Source organism: Numenius arquata, chromosome 3 (assembly GCF_964106895.1).
Source record: "Numenius arquata chromosome 3, bNumArq3.hap1.1, whole genome shotgun sequence".
NCBI classification, from domain to species: Eukaryota; Metazoa; Chordata; class Aves; order Charadriiformes; family Scolopacidae; genus Numenius; species Numenius arquata.
Window position 1 is genome coordinate 24,857,920 of NC_133578.1, and position 12,257 is coordinate 24,870,176.

Consider the following 12,257-nt stretch of genomic DNA (forward strand, 5'->3'; position numbering starts at 1 on the left):
TATTTTTTTTTTCAAGCAACCCTAAAAATTATGTTCAAAGCATTGCTGTTCCACAGCAAAGCCAGACGTTGTAGCATATTAATATTTCTTAAAAACATGGTTTAACTTTTTTTTCAGTTCATGAACTGTTTGTAAACAGACAACTAACTTTTTGGAGCATATTCATTATTAGAATGATTGTACTATAATGTAGAGAAATAATTCTTAATTATTTGCTCATTCGCAAAATAATTTGTTGCAGGTACTCTATATTCCAGTTGATGGCATGCTGTAAAAGCCAACAGGCTTTTTCTGGGCAGAAAAAGGGTTACTGCTGTTCTTAGAAGATGATTACCTAGAGACAACATTATTAAGAGAGTTTTGCATGCTACAAACGTTTAGGAATTCAAAAACTCAATTATATTTCAAAAAAATGCAATTTCTTGTTTGTTGTTATCAGTAACCTTCACAGGAAGGAGTACACTGGGAACAAAGGCTTTCAAAAATGCATGCCAAAGTAGCATATAAATTCACTAAGTCCTCCTTCAGAGTAAATTAATGTTCTGTATTGTCCATGTCCTACTGATGGACAAATGCAGATTAAAATCCAAATCCTGCCTTTGAAAGTGCACATGGAGCTCCTGTTGTGCCCTCATTAAATAAACACCATTTATTTTCTCTAATTGATTGGCAATTTCTTCAAAGAGATTCTTTGAAAAGATTCTTACTTTCCTGGCTACAAGGGAAACCCTCTATTTCACCCACAAATGGTGCTCCAGGATTTAAGGGGAGATGAGCTTAGAAGCTGATGTAGTTAGATATTTTGCGGTGGTGGTGGTGTTTTGGAGGGTTGTTTTTTGGGGTTGTTTTTTTTTTGGGTCCCCTGCCCCCACCCTCCACAGATTTGGAGCAAAAGATAAATAGTAACTTTCAACTCATCCCAGTGGAGAAGGGTCAGGTGATATTGGCATGATTTGACACTGCACCTGAAGTACTTTATTACCGAGCAAAATAATGAAATCTGGAAATCTACATCTTTTATTTATGATAGGTCTAGTAGGCATTGTAAGCCTTGCTGTGGGACACAGGTAACTAGAACCCATCTTAGCCTGATACTGTACAGCCAGTACAACCTAGTTAAAGCTCATGAGGTAACTTTGAGTCACATGTCCAGTTTGGCCCACAGAGATGAAGCTATCTGTATTACCAAAATGTAGTTATTAAAATTAAAAAATGGGAGCAAACAAAAGATATAGATACTTTTTTCAAATGCTTTATAAGTTGAGGATTAGTCATGAATACTTAGTTCTTCCTAAGAAAGTCTGAATTCCCTGTCCTTGTCAGGCTATACATGGATGACAATGTCACTCCATTGTAATTATTATAGACCTGAACAACAGCTCTGAATTGTCAAACTTTGGGCTTACACCACAGCCACAGCACTACTTGGATTAAATAATCACAGAAAATGCTCTACAAATTAGTATTTTTTTTTTCTTAGGTTCATTGGACTATTGCTTTTGAGGTCCACTAAGTCACCACTAGAGACATTAAAAAATATTGATTGCATCTTTGGACAAAAAAGGGATGGTTTTAAGCAACATTTTCCCAATTCTCAGGCAGGTTTATCTGCTAAGTTCATGGATATGACTTGTACATCACCATTATGTTTCAAAGTGGAATGCAAAGGTGTACACAAGTGTCTGAGGCATGAAGTCGTTACATTTAGCATTTCACATGAAAATAAAAGCGGTGTAAGCAGCGTCTGTCATCTTTTTCTTTTCCGGAGACCTCCCTCAAACTTAATCCTGAAAGGTATTGGAAAGGGAGAACTTTCCACCTGCCAAGTTTCCTCCTGGTTTACAACAAAACCAACTGTGAGAAGTCTCCAAAGCTCCAGTGTGGAGTTTCCCTCTCCTTAACCTTTCCTGCAGGATTTCCTGCAGCAATGAGGATTTGGACCACACAGGTTTGATAGGATTTAGTTCTTGTTGCAGCCAGCATTTAGTAGATGCAACAGAGTTCAGTTATAAAATCACATACATGGGAGACACTTAAACTGTTCCCCTAATGCCACTTCCCTGCACAGAGGCCATACCATATTTAGCTTCGGCTCTGTCTAAACAGCTTCTGTACTGGTGACCCCTGAGAATCCAGAACCTATTTAAAGGTCTGCAAGATGCAACACAGACAAGCAAGCTGTTTTATCAGCAAGCTGTATTCACTCCATGAGAGTCCACACTTCTATCAGGTGATGAAGACTCATAAAAATTGCAAAATGTTGGAAGTTACTGCTCTTGATCATCCCTGAGAGATGTTTATCTCTCCTTTTTGAGAAATCTCCCAAGAAAAACTCTTACAAAGCCAAGTCTACTGTTTTTCTGTGCTTGGAGTTGTAAATTTTTTTCCCCTAATATGTAAACTTTCTCTGTACAAATGAAATACAAGGTCTTTTTCTACTATCTAACCAGACATAATATATTCTATACTTGTGGTTTTGATTTTTCATCGTAAGAGTAACTATCTTTTTTTTAATAGATAGGTAGTAAAAAAAAATCCCCTGTTCTTAGTGTTTCCCTTCCTTTGTTATGGTGCCATTATTGGCAGAAATAAGATCAACCTGCATTAATTAATATTTGTTATGGACTCAAGTAAGTAATCTGAAATATCTACTGAGATTTTCTGCTACAACAGAAAATTATGTTCCAGATACCTAAGCTGTCCCAGCTGTATTTTCCCATAGGAAGTGCTTGTGGCAGTCACGCTCCCTCTTGAGATGTGAGAGATGCAAGTTACCTTTGGTCCCACTTACTGATGTATTCGCTATCTGCTCTCAAACCTCCCACTCATGTTTCAAACCAGGCTCTGCACATGGAGACACAAACCAGCCGATTCCTTCACAGCTGCCCCGACCAGAGAATTCTCTGTCTCTGACCACAGGGGTGGCACTGGGGCATCCATCTGGAGGTAATCAAGATGAGCCGATCTCATCAAAATGCCCAGTAGTGCCTCCACTTACTCAAACTGAATCCTAACCAATCCACACAACTAAACTACCCATCTTTTTGTCTCATCTACAGCTCTGCTGTGGGCTGCCTGTGTTGTGCAAGGCTTTGCCCTTACTAAAGATCTAGCAGGGACAATGACCCTTTTTCCCAGGTGGAAGCATGCTCAATCAGCCCAATATATGCCTGGTTACCATGACAGGCGACATTTAGAAGAAACCAACTTTGCTGTCCTTTTAATCCATCCTTTATTTGCATGGAAATTTTGTCTAGTTCACTTACCTTATATATTAAACCAACGAAGTACCCCATAATGTTTAAAACACAGAAACTTTCTTCTTAAACATCAATTTGTGTATTACTCAAATGCCCAGCAGATTAACTGTAAATTAACATGGAAAATTTCAAGTTGTAGAACATGAAATATATTTGCATGTGTTAAATGGTTTCTTGATCACACTGGAGTCTCCACTGGAGTAGTCTCCTAACAGAGTTCAAGCAATTAAACCCTATTTCTTTCTGCATAACCATTAAGTTATATGTCCTTTTGGTTAAACATGATTTTTGTGGGATGTAGTTATCCAGATTGTTCTCAGTAATAAATCTGCTCCTGCATAATTGATTAAATAACTGTTTGCCAATTCATCTTGTTAAAATACGTTCATTCATTTTTGTAAGCGTGGATGACCTTGGAGAATAGAAGCCTGGAAGAGGGTAACAACAGGGGGACAGAGGGTGACAGCTCAACACACATACAGAAGGGACCTGCCTCGTGTAATCCTTGCATTGCAAGCAAAACCCTGCCTGGCAAACACGGAGGTGTTGCCCAGGAAAAGGTTTCAGCAGGGATGCCGAGTGGGGTGGTTTGAGGACTGCAGAGCAGGCGGTCAGCCGCAAACACACACGAAATGCTTCAGTCAGCTCAGGGCACTTCCTGAACATACAAATCAATGACAATTAAAGTGGATTATGAAAAAGCAATAGTAGATAGTTAAGTCTTTATGTGATTTAATTGAGCTAAAGATGCAGGGCCAGATTCTTCCCATGTGCTGACGGGTTAGAGATTACTGTAACTCTAAGGAGGCATAGTGTCTCGCTTCCTGGGGACCTTTGAACCTGTTCCTGATGGGAGATCACATAATGCCTGGGGGGGATGCGTGGGGAGATGTTCTATTACTGAGACTCCTCTATTGCTGAAGACGCAGTAACTCAACTGCCCATGCTCAGACAAGACATATTGCTGTAGCAAATCTTGTAATTTTTTTTAGGATACTTTGGGTCAGATTTAATGTGTCTTTGATTAGCCTTTTTCTGAAAATGATCTTACAAGAATCCAAAGGCCATAAGCATTGCCTGAAAGTAGAAACTGGTTTAGGACAGGTGTCTACCTGTATCTGTACTTGCTCTCCAACAGCTCTGGCTCTTATATACAAAATATAAGATATGTACTGAGTCATTTTTCCTCAGCTATATTAACCTAGTTTCCAGTAATCAGTTGTTTATGGTCTTGCTGTACTGAATGTTTTCTCTGGATCACTCAATTTAATAATTACACAATTGCTCAAATATCTATGAATTTGTCTATTCACTTTTAAAACTCATTTATAATTTTGACCTCCAGGATATGCTGTGGCAATGAGCTCCTCAGGACCGTTGCTATTTGTACCTGACAGGGCTCTGCCAGTCCAAAGAATCTGACCCATTTCCTTGAAGTAATCCTGCTTGAAATCAAACCACAAGAATACAGAACAGTAGCAGCCCTACAGAACCTATCATATGGCACCAGTGTATTTAAGAGAGGTAATTTGCAGAAAGAGCTAAAAATAACTATACAGTTTGCACAAGGTTTCCAGTAGAAGGATTATATACACTTTTGGAAGTAAGAGAAGTGAGTTTTCACATTTATGAATGAACACAACCGTGCAAAGCCAAGTATAAAAGCAAATAAAGTTAAAGGTCTCCTGCTGCAACACAGCAAAATTAGTGAAGTGCATTCAGCACAGAAATAATGAATGTGCTCAGGGCTTTTGGCTGCAGGAAGAGTTATGGTTCTGGAGGTCTGCACAAGCTGCAAATGCTTGAAGAATATCACAGGGAACATGAATTGCAATTAAACAGCTAGAGATGATTTTAAAGCAAAAAAAGATCTGAACAGTTCCATAAAGATACTGAAAGAAAGCTTAAGGATGACATGGTAGGTGACAATCTGAAGAGATTGCTACTATGAGATGCTAAAAAGAATTTCACCATAAATCAAATCCTCAACCGGATATTTGAACTCAACAGCGTCTTTCTAAACATAAACTCTGGAAATTGAAATAGCAGAAATAACCTACAAATCAAATATATATAGTGAGGGGGGTATTACTGCTGCCTATTCCAGTCAATAACTACTCCCTCTTATCAGTGATCAAATTATTTAGCAATGCAAATGGTGACATTAAGGAGCCAACACAACTGGAGGGATGCTGTGATCACTAACAGCTACATCATTTTCCACTGGCACATAGAATTTTGAACCTGAGAAAGCACCATGCCACAAAAGGAAAACTGGATCTGATAGGTTTTGTGTGTGTGTGAGTGTGTGTGTGTGTGTGTTCGAGTATTTAATTACTGAGCCAAAAACTTATGAAAGATCTAACATTATATCAAAACAGGATGGGCAATGCATTATGGATTAGGAACTGGAGTTATATACACTGTAGATCAGTACAGAACTACCCGCAAATGATGACAGGAGAAGTCAGAAATCAAGTGGGAGTACATGGGCTCATGTACACTGCTTTATTAAAGTGTACCTGATTGACCCGAGTATCTTCTACAAACAAGGATTTCTGGAAACTGGCAATCTACCACACCCGGTATCACAACAGAGAAATATACCCCTGTATGGAAATGAGAGGAAGAACCTTCATTGCTAAGAAAGGAGCCCAGGTTCCTAAATTACCCAAACTTCAGAGCTAAGTGACAATGGCACTGAACTGCAGCGGCAGCTGGAAATGGTGGGAGAGAAAAAGGCCAATGCAGGGGACAAAGGCAAATGCAAGTTTAGAGGATGCAGCAAGAGTTTGTCAACATCTCTGTCAACTTTTCAAGATGCTATTCTTCATCTTCATAACGAGAAGCAACCTCAACGCATGGCATTTTCTCTGTGGTGGGCTCACTCTTTCTCCCCAAATACTTCAATGACCCTTAGTCTGTCACTGGAAAGCTACCAATCTGTCAGTCACAACCTCTGATGTCTCACCAGTAATTCTTCCTCTTGCTTTCCAAAAGCAATTGCTGCATTCGCACCACTCGCAGCAAATCAATCTCTGCTTTCTGCCAGCTCGCCGACTGCTTTCAGTGCCTCCCAGCACACCTTCTCCTCCCATGCCACCCCTCCACCCACCGGCGACAGCCTTCAGGAGTCCCCTCCGCCAGCACTGCTTTGCTTTTAGACTCTAGGATGGAGCTTAGCAAAGCTTTCCAGTTGCTATCCTGCAGTCTTCATAGCCCTCTTTCCCATCCGCTGCCATACAAAAGGTAGAACGGAAAACATGAATAATTTCAACACCAGTGTGAAGAACGACATTTCAGAAAAGTCTATAGCAGATACTTGTATGATAGATACATTCATAGTTGTTCAGAAATCTCCTTTACTGTATGGTGTAATTATAGCATTTTTATGGAATTATTAGGAGCAATTCCATATAGTTTTGCTGCCTGCAGAGTGCAGCAAAAACCACACTGTCTGAATCTGAGTTGGGCTCGTCCTTGCTCACTTCCATAATCTGTGGTCACCTCAAGCGGGGAAGGAAACTGGCTCACCTCATCTCACCAGCTGTTTTCCCTTCATCTTAACTCATCCTTGTGAGCCGACATGCTAGACAAAGCAGCAATCCCCACCCACCCGCAAAGCAGCAAGAATAACTTAATCCAACGGATAGATGTCAGTGTGCTTTGCAAAGAAGGGCCGCCTAATTGGAGGGGGAGTCCAAACCACAGAGACTGGAGGAAACTTGCCCAGAGCCACGCAGGTGGCAGTGTCACAGCGAAGCCCCAAATCCACACCTCAGCTCACAGGTCTTCCCCGGGACATCAAAGTGCAGTGCTGGGTTTGTTTTCTTTCAGCTCTCCAATGCAAATACATGAATAAGGTGACAGCAACAGGGAAGTACAAGGGAGTTTTCTAGCTCCTTATTAATCTCGATGCACATTTAGAGTGAGTAACAGTCTCACCATACGTATGCAAAATCTAGAAGATATACAACTAGTAAATTCAGGCCGATGTGAACTGCACAAAGACTCTTATTTCAAAGAGGTCACACTTGATTTAACAAGATTACTTCAGTCTTTGGGTTTGTTTTTTTAATAACTTTTCCCCTTGCCTTTTTCCCTCCAGTAATTCTAATGAATACGAGTGTGCTTGTGTAGGGTATGCTATTTCAGTTGTTTTGTTACTACAGTAAGTTACAAATGTGTGCCCCCTCCAAAATCAGAAAAAAGTCTGTGGTACCTCTTCTGCTTTGAACGATAGGCCTGCAGCACTGAGAAGGTAAATGTTTTCTGGTGGGAGCAGTATTTTTCCCGTGGCTGTGTGCTGCTGGAATGTTTATCTTTGCTCGAGTTGCCCGGCTATTGCAAAGCTACTTGAAATGATTCATGGGTCTGACAGATGTCTGGTACAGCTGGATGTGTCCTTGATTATCCCAAAAGTCTGGACAACGCTGTCATTCACCATTGCCCAAATTATCTCTGTATTGACTGCAGAAGCCTTTGTGACAGTATTGTAATGGCTAATTACCCAGGATACCTTTGATACTTACTTTATAGTGGTTTAAAAGAGTTAAAAAAAAGAGAAAGAATTGAAGCAAAAACATACCAGTGAAAGTTATATACTTACATATTCCAAAACAATATATGCTTTAGCCTACACAAGAATATGCTGCATGGGCTAATTAAAGCGAGGCTGTCCTTTTAAAATGGACAGATTTCCAGCAAAATAGATAAGGAGGAAATGTAAAGAAACCTGACAATGATAAATCATGGACAATAGAAGGAGCTATTAGCCAGGAGAGAATTGTTATGTACAACATTCTTGAAAAAAAAAAAAAGATGATGAGCAGCCATTTGCCTGCTTTATATGTTGCTGGGAAAATAACATGTTCTGCTTAGCAGATAACAAAAAGCGGCATGGGTAGCGATGCCAAACATCTATATGGCTATCTTGTAAAACTGCCTGTAAGGAGGTATGAAAGCAGAGATCTCCTTTCTCTGTGCTATCTATTAATGTGCTTTGAAAAATACAGTTTCTGCAAAGCAGAAATATATTAAGAAAAGGGGTGAAAGAAGAGTACAAAAATCTCATTTTAGTGAAGACGAGGTCTTAATGACAACTCGGGAAAAATTACAGGTTTTTAGGACTCTGTCTCTCCTTATGACTCAGCCTAAGTTCAGACTGGAAAAGCACGTGTCAGCCTTTTCCCCCTGAGTTTCAAACAATTCAGAAATTGTCCAAGATCCATAACGGCAGGTTGTTCCCATGAAGTCAGTGATGACATTCCCATTGACTTCAGTGGAGGAAGGATTTACTTTCCAGAACCAAACTTTCCACTTCAGGCCTACATGTCACATATACTGAACTGGAAGATGCCAGCCCAGTGCCTTCTGTGGTGGGGAACAGTCCGAATACCAAATTAGAATTAGATGACCCAAATGCATCTGCCTGATATTCCCTTAGTGATACCAGTGTAGAGCACAGAAAAAAAGAGATCACACTTTTGATCCTGTGTTCATCTTGTATATTACGTATCCTTGTTACCTCAGTGTAAATAATGCATTTGTTAGAAGGTGTTATTAACCAGAACATTTGGATAGCGCTTCAGATAAAAATAGTAGATTATTAACTCTCTTTGTAACTCAGAACTGAACAGTTTAACCCCGGTGAATTAAATACTTAAGGAGCGTTGCCTTTTCCTTGTTTGTCAGGTCCTTCAAAGAGCTTATATTTTTTACAGGTATAGCTGTTATATGAAGTCATTCACTAAAGATATCCATAAAAAAAAAATGACAAATAGAATGTTTGCTGTTCAAAATACAAGGCTTATCCATGCATCTTATTTGGGGAGAAGATCACATGCTGTTACTTACGTTTCTTACTATGATGGCATAGTTTTTACAATTAGAGTACTGCTATTGTTACTTACATTTAAAAAAATTTTTTATGACTCATTTAAAATTTCCTTACCTTTCATTAACAGCAGAAGTATGTCTATTTGTCAATCTGCCACAATATCTGTAAAAAGTAAGAAACAAAAATTCATTAATTGTACTGGAGGAACTAACCACAATGATGGGAAAATATTCTCCACCTCTTTGCATGGTTATGGTACTGCAAATAGAACGAAAACATATTAAATATGGAGCAAAATAGAAACATCTTTTCTAGTCCCATTGCTCAAGCTTCTGGAGCCTCAGATGCAATTGCATGCAGGCAAATTAAATTTCCAGTTCTTGGAGTATGAACTAAATCCTGACTGCTGCAAAATCTTGCAACACTAAGTTTGCAGGACAAACGTTTGGTAGCGTAGTCCCACTGATTCTGTGCAGCAAGGTGTATGTCAGCTAAGGATCTGCCCTAACAACATATATTTTAAAGTTATAAGAAGCATTAGAAAGATTTGGTTAGAATAAAACAATCTAATCCAGATAATCACTTATGTTCTTTTAGTTTTAATTTTGCAGCATGTCAATACCTTGAAGACATACAGGGGGGCTGAGTATATGAACGAAAACTGCCAGGGAAATGACAAATAAAAATTCAAGTACTTTCTTCTGCTAGAAATATATACTCTTTTTCATGCAGTCCTTTTGAGTTGCGTGGTCAGGAACAGACTCATTTCTGAAATTTGCTCTTTCAGCTAACTAAACAGAACTGGGTGATTCTGGGAATACACAAAGCCCAAAGAGCGTTTAACACCAATTATATTTGGTGGCAGGTTTTGCAATGCCTTAGATTTCAGCTCTGATCTTCCCAATGACTTTTGAACAATCAGATTGCATGGTACAACAACTGACTACTTAATTTGAGGGCACACATACCTCATGTGTGAGATGAGTTTCAGTCTTGCAAGCTGTCCTTGAACTCACCAGGCAGGAACAAAACATTGACCAACGGTGTCCTGATGTGGAAATGTATTGAAAACGTGAAAGGTTTTTTTCTGGAAATCTTCTGAAAAGGCTTAAATTAAGAAAACCTAAACACTTACATACTTTACATTTTATGCAACTTGTCAAGATCACCTATACTGCTGGGGCTGGATGGATCAGCAGGGTAGGCTGGCACAGAGCAGTGCTCTGCCCATCCTCAGCCCTTCAGCCCACTCTTGGTCACACATGTGACAGTGAGGTGGTGGAGCAGAGATACCTCCACAGCGGGTACTGTCCCTCATGTTTCAGTACCTCTTTCTTTTATTCTAAATTACTGCTTACATTTAAGATGGATTTTATATTATTAGTCCATGCCTGCAGTACTAGGGAAGAAGTGCTTGATAGACTCACCAGCCAGATATCCAAGGAGTACACGTTCCCTGCTTTGACTGAACTTTTCTGCTGTATCTTTGTGCCATGATTTTCAAGGGACATATTTTAACTTCTTGTACCTGAAGCTCTTCAGATGAATTTGGGATAGAAGATCCATAGCACTTTCTGAAAAGGCTTTGACTGGGACTCCCAAATGCATCTCTCACTCTTGCTTCTTCCTAGTTGCTTTTGAAAACCTAGACCTCAAGAAAAAGAACAGTGTAGTCCAGATTTCAGATGCCACAACAGACTGTTACTGTCACACTGTTTCACAGTTAATGATGTCCATCAAGCATCTTTTCAGTAGTCTATATCCTGAACAATATTGTTCTCTAAAAAACCATCACTCTCCCCACTAGCTGTCAAAATTATATTTCTCCCTCTCTAACCCTTGTGTCCAATTGAAGGTAGCAGAGCTAATTGTTTTATCACGGTCACTGAAGGCTGCCTTTACTCCCAGAAGGAGTTTCTACAAGTCTTACTGACTGGGTTTGAGACAGTCCATACATTTATGCTCTGATCCAGATGGGACCTGAATTGGGACTATCCCATTCATGATCAAATGAGGATCGAGATGCGTAATAGGTTGTACGTGGAACAAAAGTACTTAACATCTCCATGACTCTTGTTTTGGGAACACAGAAAATAAACATGGAAAATGTTTTCTAAAGGAGAAGGGGCCTGAGATCTGCAGGGAAAGCGCTGTGCCCTGGTCACATCCCATGGCAATGGCTGCACGGAAACTGTATGACATTTATTTTATGCTTCCCGGGGAAAAGAGGCAGAACGTGAACTGCAGAGCTTGAATTCACTCTAACACAGGAATTCATAAATGTTAATTTTAATCAAAACTTCCTTTAGTATGCAGGAAATATGCTATTCACCTAGGACTTAAAGTTTCACTGCAATTTTGTTTTAATACCTTTAATTAAGCACTTGGCAAGAGATGACAAAATATGTATTTTGCACAAGCATGTAATATTTCCTAGGATTTAAATATTGACAAACACATATTTTGCCATTCATAATTTTTAAGACTTTTTCCCAATATATAAATGGTCCTTTTCAATGAACCTTGTACTGGTTATGTTCACGCAGAGCATTTATTTTTTTCCACTGTTTGCTTCTGAAAGATCTTCAGGGCTGGGGGAGTAGGGCGAGTGAAAATCAGTTTGGAAAATTGTCACAGATTCCCATATATCTCAGCATTCCAGCCGCTAAACAAGATCACTGCAACTTTCTTAAGAGCTGTCAAACACATTTACAATTGCAATGATTAAAAGTTGCAAATATATTATAAACTTCACCACATGATATTTTCCAATAATGCAAACAGCCTTTGCAGCTAGGGTAACATGAAATTCAAAGGAGTCTTTGATTACATCTAATCTGCTAAAGAAATGAAATCATAAGCATGCTTATTTCAACCAACAAGGAAAGAAAGCAAAATAATACATCAAATCCCTGAGTAAGCAGTCACAAAAGACCTTTAAATAACTCAACTTTCTACCATATTTTATTATCCTTTCCTAGTTTTATAGCATTATCTGCTACAGAAATGCAGGGAGATTTGTAAAACACTATAGCATTTAAGTCATTACATTTTATAGCTAATTTCTAATGTGGATTTGATTTTTTACGAGCACAAAAAGAATCTAATTTGCATTAGTGACAGTAACTAGAGAAATTTAACACCTGGCACTGGTTGTA